This window comes from Neoarius graeffei, chromosome 23, assembly GCF_027579695.1.
Source record: "Neoarius graeffei isolate fNeoGra1 chromosome 23, fNeoGra1.pri, whole genome shotgun sequence".
Lineage (NCBI taxonomy): Eukaryota > Metazoa > Chordata > Actinopteri > Siluriformes > Ariidae > Neoarius > Neoarius graeffei.
The window spans coordinates 56,343,552-56,359,456 of record NC_083591.1 but is presented as its reverse complement, the minus strand read 5'-3'; the positions used below and the strand labels follow the sequence as shown (position 1 = coordinate 56,359,456).

Below are 15,905 nucleotides of genomic sequence, written 5' to 3'. Positions count from 1 at the left end.
TCCTACAACAGAACCCCTTTAATTTTCAATATAGAACCCAATAAAGGGTGTAAGATTCCGTGTAGAACCCGACAACAGCGTTTTCCTTTCTGAAAGTTTCCAAATTTCCAAAAAACCCTTGCAGAACTTGAAGTGTACCAAGAACCAAGGAACTAATGTTAAACCTTACTGGTTCGAGACATTAAGAAGAAAATAATGAGCCATAATTTGGAGCTTGTACCATACTCTAAATAATAATAATAATAATAATAATAATAATAAAGGTTCTTCTGGGGTTCTTTAAAGGTGTACTGGATTAGTAACTGTCCTTTACAAGCCCAATTCCAAAAAAGTTGGACCGCTGTGTAAAACGTAAATAAAAAAACAAAACAATGCAACGATTTACAAATCTTTTTCGACCTTTATTCAACTGAATACAATACAGGAACAAAGACGAGATATTTAATGTTCAAACTGACCAACTTTATTGTTTTTTGTAAATATACACCAAGTTTAAATTCGATGCCTTCAACATGTTCCAAAAATATTGGGACTGAAAGCAGAAAGATTATGTACTTATAAACACTCTCACGAAGTGAAGTTGTCCAAATGTGTCTCATATAGCATAATTTCAAATAATCATCATAAGCATTTTTGGCAGTGTGATGTCACTGGGATCCATTTAACAAAAGGCGGCTCCGGATTATTCTTTTGTTAAAGGCTCACAGTGGCATCACACTGCCAAATACGCTTAGCATTATTATTCGAAATTATGCTACATTTGACACTTATTAACACAATCTCTTTATGAATGTGTTTATGAATACATAATCTTTCTGCAAACGTACATGTATGAATTAAGTTTTCTTTTCCTTTAAATATGTTTTAATCTTAATCTAGTCCATTTAATAAAGTGCCAAAATTTAAACTTTATAATTTGCAGTTGGGTGGCACGGTGGTGTAGTGGTTAGCGCTGTCGCCTCACAGCAAGAAGGTCCTGGGTTCGAGCCCCGGGGCCGGCGAGGGCCTTTCTGTGTGGAGTTTGCATGTTCTCCCCGTGTCCGCGTGGGTTTCCTCCGGGTGCTCCGGTTTCCCCCACAGTCCAAAGACATGCAGGTTAGGTTAACTGGTGACTCTAAATTGACTGTAGGTGTGATTGTGAGTGTGAATGGTTGTCTGTGTCTATGTGTCAGCCCTGTGATGACCTGGCGACTTGTCCAGGGTGTACCCCGCCTTTCGCCCGTAGTCAGCTGGGATAGGCTCCAGCTTGCCTGCGACCCTGTAGAAGGATAAAGCGGCTAGAGATAATGAATGAATGAATGAATTTGCAGTTGCCTTACTTTTCTTTTCAGTGCATCTTAGTTCTACATATATTACGGTAATTGTATCAGAAACATTCTAAATCATTACAGTTATAGTAATACAGCAACTTATAGTGGCAGGTCTTAAAGTGCTGATGACACGTTTTTGACATCTTTGGCGATGTTTTATAACATAAAAAGTAATTCCCGATGACCCATATATTAATTCACGAAGGCGCCTATTTTACAAGTTATGATAAAAAACGCGGCTATCTGGGCAAATCTGACGGGGCTGCAGCACCCAGGAGACGAAAGAGGAGGAGGAGCTATATGACGTCAGCGAAAGAACCTTCCTCCTAACTTACCAGTTTATTGTTGATGAGGCAGGTGTTCAGTTTATCATTATTAGTATTTTTATTATATATATATATATATATATATATATATATATATATATGGCGGCACGGTGGTGTAGTGGTTAGCGCTGTCGCCTCACAGCAAGAAGGTCCTGGGTTCGAGCCCCGTGGCCGGCGAGGGCCTTTCTGTGCGGAGTTTGCATGTTCTCCCCGTGTCCGCGTGGGTTTCCTCCGGGTGCTCCGGTTTCCCCCACAGTCCAAAGACATGCAGGTTAGGTTAACTGGTGACTCTAAATTGAGCGTAGGTGTGAATGAGAGTGTGAATGGTTGTCTGTGTCTATGTGTCAGCCCTGTGATGACCTGGCGACTTGTCCAGGGTGTACCCCGCCTTTCACCCGTAGTCAGCTGGGATAGGCTCCAGTTTGCCTGCGACCCTGTAGAAGGATAAAGCGGCTAGAGATAATGAGATGAGATATATATATATATATATATATATCGTAGTTATTATGCCTTCGCGTTGTGTTGCCGGCTTTTGCTCCAAAACCCACAAGGATGGGGTAAGTTTATTCAAGTTTCCCAGAGATCCCGAGCTGCATGCGAAGTGGGTGAAGCAAGTCAGGCGCACTCGTGACAAGTGGGAGCCCTCACCAACATCCGTCCTGTGCTCTGAACACTTCGATTTGGATTGTTTTGACACCCTTCCCAGCTTAAAAGAATCTCTTGGGTGTTCAGTTCATCACAAACGTGTGCTGCTACCATCAGCAGTGCCTACAGTATTCCGGAGGGGGTCTACTAGTAGCTATGCCGGATCCAGCAGTCGCCTGGGACAAGCCGACTCCTCCAAAGACAGTCCTCCTGTCAGAACATGTGTTGAGAAACGACATAAGATAAAGGTACGTAGAGCTATAGAGTGCTCCGACATGATGCTAAAAATAGTAACCATGTGGTCTGCGCGGCCATCTTGGAAGTGACTCGCTCCAGAGCGCTCATAGAGTACACATCATAGAGTACACATTCATGATAATCATAAATGTAATCATAAAGTCGGCGTGATATCAGTCATGTATTTGCTTGTGAAAGCTTGTGGCTTTCATGTAACTGCTGCCTAGCAACGAGAGGCAAAGGGTAAAGAGGGTAGGCTATCATAGATTCTATTCGGAAGAGATCAACACATGATTGCTTAAAAATTAGGTATTTTAACAATTTGCATCTGTTTTGTGATTATCGTGACACTTGTGTGTTCTATAGAACTGTATGTCTTATCAGCACATCGAGGATCTTCCAGCGGAGGCTTTAGCAAGTACTCGTAGCAACACTACACTTTACCCTTTGCCATGCGTTGTTAGGGAACGGTAGCAAGTACCCCGATGACCGACTTCAAGAATATGTAGAAAAAATTTAGAAATTATACTTTCCAAAAGTCATTTGAGCTTAGTGTATTGCATTTCCATTTATATTGTAGGTTCTTGCTGATGTTTTTGCGGAGTATGACGCAGCTGCTGAATCAGAAGCTGCAGAGTTTGTATGTACTAGTTGTGAACATTCACATTATTATCAATCTCATTTATTTAAAATCAGATAAAATCATGCCATCATGATCACTGCTTAAAGTACCAGTATTCGGTTGTTGAAGAGCTAGCACTAGAGAGTTCACCGGCGTTTTCATGCGCCATTTCCATTGAGTAGAACAGCCAGTGAACCGCAGCGTGTTCTTCCGCTGACGTCACAGCATGGCCGCGAGCCACGGACCCAGTTTTCTTGCGCTGTGCAATTAAAAGTTGGATATTCGCGTAACAACAGCTTCTTTTCATGTAATTATAACAGAAATCTAACATGTTTGCCATGTTGTATAGTTTATTTAAGAAATTGCATAAAGTCATGTTCGCGTCATCAGCCCTTTAAGTTCAGATCCCTTTGTGATCAACAGGAGGTCATGATGATCGATTCTCTTCATTGGATTGCAGAAGATGAAGCAAACCACTGTTCATATTTCATGCACATTTTTGTTACAACACAACTTGATCAGAGATAATTAAGTGCAAGGGATCCCCGTAGATTTTTAAATCTATCGTAGACCTCAGTAATCTATAACAAAACAGTTTAACTTGCATGTTGAACTTTAAGGTGAAATTTCAAATGCGTTTACATTAATACTATTTAGGTCAGAAATCATTGAAGCACTGTTAAAATCTATCCGATAATCATGTATCTAAAACCTCTCAGAGACCCTGAAAACGCACCTGAGAGCATCTGTTTTCAAAATATTTTCCGGGGAGGCATGCCCCCGCACCCCCTAGTTTCACTTCGCGCCGTTGGTGCTCAATTGTCTGTGTTTTATCATGCAAGAATTTAGGGCTTTAATTTTTTTCTGGGGAAAACACTGATAAATGAATATACTTTTCAGAAGTTGGATATTTCTGTATTGTAAATCCTTTTTTTGATTGATCTTAGGAAACATTCTAATAATTTGAGATACCGGATTTCTGATTTTCATGAGCTATAAGGGTTGTTTTACAATCAGGGTACAAAGTTTGTGTCACAGGGGTCCAAAATTCAAAATTGATTCAAACTGGTTCTTGTACCAGTTTTTAAGTGAAGGACAAGTTAAAGAACAGATTTCAGGTAATTTTTTGACATGTGTGTATGGTAGTTTTGTGTAATCTGCTATAAGATGGGAGAAATAAATGAAGTGATTCTCGGAGAGGACTTTTTTTTTTTTTTTGACAATTCAGAATCCACTACTTCCATAGTGCTTTTAAATATAAGGCTGTAAGCTTTGTGTTAGTTGTCTCTAATATTTATGTCCCAATACCTTTACCACATTTTAGGATGAAAATAATCATTTTAGATACACTACCGTTCAAAATTTTGGGGTCACCCAGACAATTTTGTGTTTTCCATGAAAAGTCACACTTTTATTTACCACCATAAGTTGTAAAATGAATAGAAAATATAGTCAAGACATTTTTCTGGCCATTTTGAGCATTTAATCGACCCCACAAATGTGATGCTCCAGAAACTCAATCTGGGCAATTCCATGTAAATGTCAACCTCACCATGCAAAATTAAAGCAACATGTAATACATCAAAACCACTCCCAGAGATATCACCTAGGCCTGTATTTTACAGATGTGAATAAGTTGAACCAATTTGTAACCAACCTAATATGTCACTGTCAGTCTTTCTTTCTTATAATGTAAAACCCAAGCTAAAATCAACTTTGATCATGTACAATTCTATATTATTGCCACAAGCCACAGAAATGTATGCAAAAATCCACAAAACAGCAAAACAATAGCCATCCTAAATATTATTTAAGAACTTTAATAGTTTTAGCTGATATTTAGAGAGCTTTTCAAAGGGTTATGGGGGTTAAATTGCTGATTTTCTAAACATACGCCATGTCTATGTTCAGACGCGTCACATCCATAACGGAATTTCGTCACATCCATAACGCTGACTTTTCCTTCCGAAACTCTGCATGAAATACAAAATATTTTAAACAAAGATTTTTTAATATTCACCTTGGACCCCTCTATCAAACGGATATCTCCATTTCGACATTAGGTTTACAATTTCACAGAGTTTGATAAAAATGTACAGTCACCCAAGAAAAGTGATACTTTTTCTGTCACATCCATAACGCATCTTTTATTGGCGTTTTCTGGCATGCCCTAGATGTACTATGGGAATTGTTCTTGTTCTATCACTTCTCCAGTATGGTACAGCCTTAAAATATGCAACACCTGTTTAAATACTGGGAGACAATAAAACATGCACTGGGTCATTTGTTGCCATTTTGAGTTCAAGTGTCACGTCCATAACGCTGGAATTGCTCACCTGCTCAAAGGAAGGTCAGTTTTATAGCTTCTCTAAAGAGCTCAACTGTTTTCAGCTGTGCTAACATGATTGTACAAGGGTTTTCTAATCATCCATTAGCCTTCTGAGGCAATGAGCAAACACATTGTACCATTAGAACACTGGAGTGAGAGTTGCTGGAAATGGGCCTCTATACACCTATGGAGATATTGCACCAAAAACCAGACATTTGCAGCTAGAATAGTCATTTACCACATTAGCAATGTATAGAGTGGATTTCTGATTAGTTTAAAGTGATCTTCATTGAAAAGAACAGTGCTTTTCTTTCAAAAATAACGACATTTCAAAGTGACCCCAAACTTTTTATATTGAAAAATTAGCTGTCTCGGAGAGGATTTTTTTTGGACACAATTCCATACTAATTTGATCAAAATAGTCTGAAAACTCACTGGCATTCAACATTAAAACTTAACTATGTTTCCAATGATATGGAGCCAAATATGTGTTTTATGGTATAAAGAATGATGCAAGTGCATCCCTTTTGGAGCTACCTGTGGTCAAAAAAGCACTTTTTCTAAATGACACGAGTAATTTTGCTAAATATGACACATATTGCCATACATTCACCAAAAATAACCATCACCAAATTGTTTTTTTTTTTGCATGGTAAATAGAGCTATCACAGGGCTACAATAAACAACCGAGTTTATTTAGTCAAGCCTTTTGATATTGAAGATAATAAGTGTTAAATGTGAGTTTTAGCTTGCCTACCCTGATTGCAAAACAACCTATAAGCCATAATCATCAAAATTAAAACAAAAAAGGCTTTAAATATTTCACTTTACATGTAATGAATATATGAAAGTTTAATAAATATTTGAATGAAACACGCTAAACATCGCGATATTTCATTTTCTAGCGTCTCTTTAACATTTACCATGAACTAAACCGTTTACTACACGCCTACTGGTAGAAAAAAAATCATTTTAAATTATTTAAATCCCAGATTTTTAGAGTTTATCTGAGTTTTCTGGGTTTATGGCGGGTTCGGAACCGCCAGCGTTAGGTTTCACAAAGATGAGGAAAGTAAACAGGAAGCGTGACGGTGTAAATAGCCTCATGCTAAACAAAACAAGGCTAATTCTTCACTTCATGACCCTTAAATGAACTAGTGCTGATGTAAATAAGTAATTAAGACTCTTAAATTAAGAGTACGAGGCGTTTACCTGCTCCGTGTCGGGCTTCAACAGCTCTGAGCGACTTTAATTCATTCACTCACACTGCGAAATACAGACCGGAGTCACGTGACTGCTCCTTCGGACGCGTCCTAAATCGACTGCTTTTCCCCTCAGAAGTGAACCAACTGCATTCAGGCACTATGTAGTGTGCGAGTGAATATTAGTTCAGGGTTGTTTTACAATCAGGGTAGGCAAGCTAAAACTCACATTTAACACTTATTATCTTTAGTTTAGTTTATTTGGCCATAAACGTACAATAAAAACGGTACAGGTGTGGCAGGGATGACACAAAAAAGCATAAAAACTTGTTTCCATTGTGGTCCCTTATCACAGACAAAAAATAACTACACACAATTAAAAAATCTCATCTCATCTCATTATCTGTAGCCGCTTTATCCTGGTCTACAGGGTCGCAGGCAAGCTGGAGCCTATCCCAGCTGACTACGGGCGAAAGGCGGGGTACACCCTGGACAAGTCACCAGGTCATCACAGGGCTGACACAGAGACACAGACAACCATTCACACTCACATTCACACCTACGCTCAATTTAGAGTCACCAGTTAACCTAACCTGCATGTCTTTGGACTGTGGGGGAAACCGGAGCACCCGGAGGAAACCCACGCGGACACGGGGAGAACATGCAAACTCCACACAGAAAGGCCCTCGCCGGCCCCGGGGCTCGAACCCAGGACCTTCTTGCTGTGAGGCGACAGCGCTAACCACAACACCACCGTGCTGCCCCTGACAATACTGTATAACTGAATATCATGGGGAAGCATAGCAAAAATGTGAAAACTAATACCATGACAAATAATACTGAACAATATTGATAATGTTAATAATAGTAGAAAAACAAGGAAAGCAAGAGAAAAAAAAGCACATAATAATAAGATAATATTAATAATAATAATAATAAATAAAGGGGCGGCACGGTGGTGTAGTGGTTAGCGCTGTCGCCTCACAGCAAGAAGGTCCTGGGTTCGAGCCCCGGGGCCGGCGAGGGCCCTTCTGTGCGGAGTTTGCATGTTCTCCCCGTGTCCGTGTGGGTTTCCTCCGGGTGCTCCGGTTTCCCCCACAGTCCAAAGACATGCAGGTTAGGTTAACTGGTGACTCTAAATTGACCGTAGGTGTGAATGTGAGTGTGTATGGTTGTCTGTGTCTATGTGTCAGCCCTGTGATGACCTGGCGACTTGTCCAGGGTGTACCCCGCCTCTCGCCCGTAGTCAGCTGGGATAGGATCCAGCTTGCCTGCGACCCTGTAGAAGGATAAAGCGGCTTGAGATAATGAGATGAGATAATAATAATAATAATAATAATAAATAAAGAAAATAAACTAGATAATTAAGAAAAAATACTGAATAGCAAATTAACAATAAAACAGTGAAAAACAATAAACTGAAATAGATTGTATATTGACTAGGTAAATCTTCAATATCAAAAGGCTTGACTAAATAAACTCGGTTGTTTATTGTAGCCCTGTGATAGCTCTATTTACCATGCAAAAAAAATTTGGTGATGAGGTTATTTTTGGTGAATGTATGGCAATATGTGTCATATTTAGCAAAATTACTCGTGTTATTTAGAAAAAGTGCTTTTTTGACCACAGGTAGCTCCAAAAGGGATGCACTTACATCATTCTTTATACCATAAAACACATATTTGGTTCCATATCATTGGAAACATAGTTAAGTTTTAATGTTGAATGCCAGTAAGTTTTCAGACTATTTTGATCAAATTAGTATGGAATTGTGTCAAAAAAAAGTCCTCTCCGAGACAGCTAATTTTTCAATATAAAATAACATATCTAAAATGATTATTTTCATCCTAAAATGTGGTCAAGATATTGGGACTTAAATATTAGAGACAACTAACACAAAGCTTACAGCCTTATCAGGGCTGCCAACTTTTCGAAATTCCTTGGAGTGAGATTTTTTTTTTTTGGGGGGGGGGGGTCGACGGCAAAATTTTTCCGCACACCATGCAGTAAGTGGGAATTTTGTATTCAGTTTGATATTCACTTGTCCCCCTGCATTCTGGTGTTTTGTTAATGGGTCGTCCAGCTAGAGATGGACAATTGGGGGGGTGTTGAGATTTTGGATTTAGTAGATGTTCCTGCATTCTGGTGGATTTTTGGAGTGGCCTGCTGTGCCATACCTACATTCTTACACACCCTGACTTGCCAGGCCTTCAGCTTGTGGCCAACAAAAGCACCAAGTTTTGGCTTAAAAGCCCCCACACTAGAAAACTACAGATGACTGCCAATGTTCCTGTAGCCCTATAGACCTGTGTTTCAGATTTAAAGGCAAGTTCATGTTTGAAAATATTTCATCAGCTAAGCCTAAACACCTTCTGAACTGAAACTAAATGTTAAGTTTTTAATAAATGTTGCAAAAATAAGATTGTCCCTCACTGACTATTCATTATGCATTTAAGGGCTTTCCCCACCACTGGGTTCAGCAGAAGATTGGCATGGGGAAAAATATCGACAGCAAAAGAACAAATAAAACGCTTAAACAGTAAGCAAAATGTGCATGTGCTACAAGAAACATTAAAATGATTAAGTTTGAACAGGGGCGGCACGGTGGTGTAGTGGTTAGCGCTGTCGCCTCACAGCAAGAAGGTCCGGGTTCGAGCCCCGTGGCCGGCGAGGGCCTTTCTGTGCGGAGTTTGCATGTTCTCCCTGTGTCCGCGTGGGTTTCCTCCGGGTGCTCCGGTTTCCCCCACAGTCCAAAGACATGCAGGTTAGGTTAACTGGTGACTCTAAATTGACCGTAGGTGTGAATGTGAGTGTGAATGGTTGTCTGTGTCTATGTGTCAGCCCTGTGATGACCTGGCGACTTGTCCAGGGTGTACCCCGCCTTTCGCCCGTAGTCAGCTGGGATAGGCTCCAGCTCGCCTGCGACCCTGTAGAACAGGATAAAGCGGCTAGAGATGATGAGATGAGATGAAGTTTGAACAGTATTGAAACACAAAAAGCTGAACCTTGGCCATAGGTGGGAATGTGCACACAAAGTTGGGCTTAAAAATTTTGGTCATACTTAAATAAGCTATATTAATATATTTCTTATTAATTTATTTCTTATCTATGTTTCTTATTAGTAATAGAGCATTCGTCAGGGCCTGTTATCTGACAAATATTCTCTACCTGTCTTGCCCTCTTTGAAACCCTGTCTCCTCAGTTCTCTGTCTTTTTTTTAATTATTCACAAGAAGTTCAAGTTCTTTGATATTAAAGGTGACCATGCTTTATTTACTTTAACTGAGCAATTACATACATCATAAATAATTAAAAATAAATACCCTGTAAATAAACAATAGGTATGGTGGCTAATGGCTCTTCTTGCATTTGTAATATTGTCTCTTACTTGCTTTATTTTACAACATTTCCAGTATGGCTTCAAATAAAGTCATAAAGTATGATAACATACAGTAAACAAACTAAAAATGTGCCTTATGTGCTAAGGAGGTGCTCTCCCATGCTGCTTGTTGGGGAAGATAGAGGCTGTGGCATGGCAGTAGGACTATAATGATTTAGCATGCCTAGTACACAGCTCTCGATATGGCATTAAATATTCTCACAACACTTAAAGGCTAAAACGATTAAGAAACTTTATATAAGTTCATAATTATGCCAGTAACACCACACATTGGCGTGCATATCTACAAACCTGTCTGAGACACCCGTCTTCAACTCGGATACCTTCTTCTCTCTCCTCTTCCTCTAAATTGACGGTAGGCAATTATCCAACTTCCGGCGAGTGCAGCATCATTAGATGCGCCACCTACCATAGGGGAGTGTGTACAGAAGGGAAAACCGCTCTGCCTGTTTAGCCGTGCGTAAGGCGTAATTGATCGATCGCAAGTGGTTGGCGTGACGCAATGGGTAGCCGAGATCAGTTAGATAAACTAGATTTTTTTTCTAGCCTGAGAAATCGGAGGTATGGCGTGTGAGCGTGTGAAGACAATCAAATGAGTGTGTCTCACGCTCATTGCGTGAGAGTTGGCAGCCCAGCTTATATTTAAAAGCACTATGGAAGTAGTGGATTCAGAATTGTCAAAAAAAAGTCCTCTCCGAGAATCACTTCATTTGTTTCTCCCAGCCCTGCTTAAAGCTACACTTAATCTTCTTTATCTTATAGCATAGTGAATCAATTTGAATTTTGGACCCCTGTGACACAAACTTTGTACCCTGATTGTAAAACAACCCTTCATTTAGTTGCTTTTTGGATTTATTTATTACTTCAGATCTTTGCCATGTGCCCCAAACATCTCATCTCATTATCTGTAGCCGCTTTATCCTGTTCTACAGGGTCGCAGGCGAGCTGGAGCCTATCCCAGCTGACTACGGGAGAAAGGCGGGGTACACCCTGGACAAGTCGCCAGGTCATCACAGGGCTGACACATAGACACAGACAACCATTCACATCTACAGTCAATTTAGAGTCGCCAGTTAACCTAACCTGCATGTCTTTGGACTGTGGGGGAAACCGGAGCACCCGGAGGAAACCCACATGGACAACATGCAAACTCCGCACAGAAAGGCCCTTGCCGGCCACGGGGCTCGAACCCGGACCTTCTTGTTGTGAGGCGACAGCGCTAACCACTACACCACCATGCCACCTAGTCGGTGGTGTATTTTTGTTAAACCTGACTTGCAACCATGTGATCAAAATGTGCTACGTCATGAGCGTCCGCCATGATGGTGGATATACAAAACAACTAGGACAGCAGCCGCTGAAAGCGTGTCTGTAAACAAAGCTGAATTTTCTCAGTATCACGACAATTTGAACGCTCGAGCGAAGATTTGATACAAAGAGAAGATAGATGTGTGTGGGTTTGACCCATAGTATTTTAAAAAGTCAGACTTTTCTGAAGACGCTTCTACCGACCATCGAGTACCCGGATATCCTGTTCTATCTGGTTCGGCTGCCGAAGAATCAAGTCCGACCTTGGACGAAACATAGCCCATGTTCTGAGTGGGCGCCCAGTCTGGATTGTTTCTATCGTATAATTTTGCTGGCGCTCCTAGAAGCGAAATGGTAATACACGTGTTAAAATTATAACAACGACCGAGTGAACCATGACAAGAGAACGCTCATTTTATAGCAAAATTCTAGCAACACGAAATAAAATTCTTCCATGATATTATCGAGAAAGCTTTTGAATCTGACCTGAGATAAAATGATTACCGCAAACACGAGCTGTTTTGGTTTTAGCCTCTGTTAGATCAGCCCTGTCGATGTCGTTCAGCTGTGCTCATATCCTCTCCGTACTAAGCCTCAGAGTTTCCTCGCCCTCTTTCCGAATCACGGATGGAATTCTAAAAAATCGGAACATGCCACGGTCACAAGTACTGTTGTGACCACAACCATATACAGCACAAAGATATGGCAGAGCTAAAAGAACACTTAAAGTGCATATTCTGGATCAATTTCAGTTTTTTTTTATATGAAAGTACGTCCCTTTACGGGCGGCACAGTGGTGTAGTGGTTAGCGCTGTCGCCTCACAGCAAGAAGGTCCTGGGTTCGAGCCCCGGGGCCGGCGAGGGCCTTTCTGTGCGGAGTTTGCATGTTCTCCCCGTGTCCGCGTGGGTTTCCTCCGGGTGCTCCGGTTTCCCCCACAGTCCAAAGACATGCAGGTTAGGTTAACTGGTGACTCTAAATTGAGCGTAGGTGTGAATGTGAATGGTTGTCTGTGTCTATGTGTCAGCCCTGTGATGACCTGGCGACTTGTCCAGGGTGTACCCCGCCTTTCGCCCGTAGTCAGCTGGGATAGGCTCCAGCTTGCCTGCGACCCTGTAGAAGGATAAAGTGGCTAGAGATGATGAGATGAGATGAGACGTCCCTTTACACACTCATCCAGAAGGGTAATTTTGCACAAGGCCATCTGTCTACAGCAGAAAAAAATAAAATAACAAAACGCGTCTGGAAAAATCCCAAGGGAGTCTGGAGCCAGATTCGTGACGTCACCTGCGGAAGCGCCAGCAGGCTGCGTGAGCTTTGCACGGTTTCAGTGCACAGCCTGTGTAGACCAAGCGCTCCAGTTTCTCTCTCATTGTCCGGTCTTTTGGAAAATGATGAGTACTAATCCCATCAAGATTGGTGTTGCTACACTCGTTAACCATTTTAATAATTACGTGATAACGTGGGTGGCACGGTGGTGTAGTGGTTAGCGCTGTTGCCTCACAGCAAGAAGGTCCTGGGTTCGAGCCCCGGGGCCGGCGAGGGCCTTTCTGTGCGGAGTTTGCATGTTCTCCCCGTGTCCGCGTGGGTTTCCTCCGGGTGCTCCGGTTTCCCCCACAGTCCAAAGACATGCAGGTTAGGTTAACTGGTGACTCTAAATTGACCGTAGGTGTGAATGTGAGTGTGAATGGTTGTCTCTGTCTATGTGTCAGCCCTGTGATGACCTGGCGACTTGTCCAGGGTGTACCCCGCCTTTCGCCCATAGTCAGCTGGGATAGGCTCCAGCTTGCCTGCAACCCTGTAGAACAGGATAAAGCAGCTAGAGATAATGAGATGAGATGAGACGTGATAACGTTGAAGAAATTTGCAGCAAACCACCAGGTTGTTTTCTCATAAACAAACCAACGCTGACGTAGGATTCAGAGGGAGGCAACGTCACGAAAATCAATGTTTGCCGGGAAATCCAAATGGCAAGTTTTTTCAGAGGCGGACCAATTCGCCTCAAATGGCTTGATTTTAACTGAATTTTTCTGGTATTGCGCAAGGTAAAAAAATTGCACAAAATGTGACAGATATTTGACCAAAGTTTAATATAAAATAGGAGAATTACATTGATCTTGCGCCTGAATTTACCCGTGATATGCACTTTAAAGCAGTGGAAAAACAAAGAGAGTTGCGCATGCGTGACTATGTTTTGTACGGAATGTCGCTTGACCCCGCATTTGTATCTCCACCAACATGGCCGACATCCGGGTTTCTATTTTGCTTTGACGTCACTTGCAAGTCAAGGATTCGTGTGACTTGAATTTGCGTGTCGCTCTGACGTCATACAGGGACGGTCAGGTTTTGCTGTTAGCTCCTAAAAACAAAAGAACAAGAAGGAAGAAGATCTCTTCTCGATTAATGTTTTCCAGTGACGCCATGTTAATGAGAAATCTAACATAGAAGTAGCATTGACGTTGTAGTCGACTGTTGTCCTCGGTGACGGTCTGCGCGCTCATATCCCTTTCTGACCAACAAGGAACAGGTTCTTGAACCGGTTCCGTTCAGGATTCTTTGAACCTTGGTCCCGGCGAACAAGCCGGCCCACGTTTTCACCAGTTTGGATCGGAACCATTGTAATCAAGGATGCATTATTAACGGACAGCGTTACACTATTCACAGCAGGAGTAAACAGTCATAGCAAGATGGCAGTGCACACTGATTACCTCCGAGCTTTTGTTGTGTTATTACAGATGTTTGTTTTCATTCCATTTTTTCTGAAGATGTCTCCTTTTCCATTGTGTTCTACTACTTCCTCTCCCAACCAAAACTAACGACACGCCCACTGATGTCATCATGATTCATAGTGGAAAAACCAGCTATATTTTGGTTCCTGCTGGGAACCAACTTTTCAGGTTCTGAAGCAATTTATTTTTGGTCGAAATGCTCTGAAGGGTTCAAAATTTGTTGCATGAACAAGAACAGAATTCATCCCCTACTGGTCGTAAAGGAGTATCAGAGTGTGCTTCTACAACCCCTGGCAAAAAGTATGGAATTACCAGTCTTGGATGAGCACTCATTCAGACGTTTTATTCTGTAGAACAAACTGAGATCACAAACATGATGCAATAATAATAAAGTCATTCCAAAGTGCAACTTCTTGGCCTTCAGAAACACTAAAATAAATGAAGAAAATACATTGTGATGGTCAGCAAATGTTACTTTTATAGACCAAGCACAGGGAAAAAAATATGGAATCACTCAATTCTGAGGAAAAAAATATGGAATCACTCAATTTTCAGGTAGAAAATAAGGACTCACCCAGTCAATTTCCTTTCCCTAAACTGACACCTGTCTCAGATTAGATCTGCTCGTTAGTCTGCAGTTAGAAACAGTGCAGTTATCACACCTTGGAGGGCTGCTGGACCAAGTGGATTGGCAAGAATCATGGCTCCAACAAGAGAGATGTCTCTTGAAACAAAAGAGAGGCTTGTCAAACTTCTTAAAGAAGGTAACTCTTCACGCATGGTTGCCAAAGATGTGGGCTGTTCACAGTCAGCTGTATCTAAGATATGGACCAAGTACAAACAGCATGGGAAGGTTTTTAAAGCTAAGCGTACTGGTAGACCAAGGAAGACATCAAAGCGTCAAGACAAAAAACTTAAGGCCATATGTCTTGAAAACCGAAAAAGTACAACAAAACAAATGAAGCATAAATGGGAGGAAGCTGGAGTCATGTGACCGAACCGTGAGAAATCGCCTAAAGGAAATGGGATTTTCATATAGGAAAGCTAAAAGAAAACCATCATTGACACCTAAACAGAAAAGAACAAGACTACAATGGGCTAAGGAGAAGCAATCATGGACTGTGGATGACTGGATGAAAGTTATCTTCAGTGATGAATCACGAATCTGCATTGGACAAGATGATGATGCTGGAACTTTTGTTTGGTGCCGTTCCAGTGAGATTTATGAAGAGGACTGGCTGAAGAAAACATCCAAATTTCCACAATCCTTGATGATATGGGGCTGCATGTCAGGCAAAGGCACTGGGGAGATGGCTGTGGTTACTTCTTCAATAAATGCACAGGTTTACATTGACATTTTGGACAGTTTTCTTATCCCTTCAATTGAAAAGATGTTTGGAGATGATGAAATAATTTTCCAAGATGACAATGCATCGTGGGCGGCAGGGTGGTGTAGTGGTTAGCGCTGTCGCCTCACAGCAAGAAGGTCCGGGTTCGAGCCCCGTGGCCGGCGAGGGCCTTTCTGTGTGGAGTTTGCATGTTCTCCCCATGTCCGCGTGGGTTTCCTCCGGGTGCTCCGGTTTCCCCCACAGTCCAAAGACATGCAGGTTAGGTTAACTGGTGACTCTAAATTGACCGTAGGTGTGAGTGTGAATGGTTGTCTGTGTCTATGTGTCAGCCCTGTGATGACCTGGCGACTTGTCCAGGGTGTACCCCGCCTTTCGCCCGTAGTCAGCTGGGATAGGATCCAGCTTGCCTGCGACCCTGTAGAACAGGATAAAGCGGCTAGAGATAATGAGA

The 15,905-nt window shown here is 41.7% G+C and overlaps 1 protein-coding gene across 2 annotated transcripts in view; it reads right to left on the bottom strand.

The window, feature by feature from the left end:
* The window catches only part of sdr16c5a (short chain dehydrogenase/reductase family 16C, member 5a), a 50,533-nt gene extending 36,427 nt beyond the window's left edge, over window positions 1-14,106 (bottom strand). The window contains exon 1 of one of the 2 annotated variants that reach the window (XM_060906476.1): window positions 14,085-14,106. The gene's annotated coding sequence lies outside the window, so the exon portion shown is untranslated. Of the gene's footprint in view, window positions 1-6,681; window positions 6,763-14,084 lie in introns of those variants that run through there. The other variant, XM_060906477.1, reaches the window with a different exon arrangement.
* Between the last annotated feature and the right edge of the window lie 1,799 nt (window positions 14,107-15,905).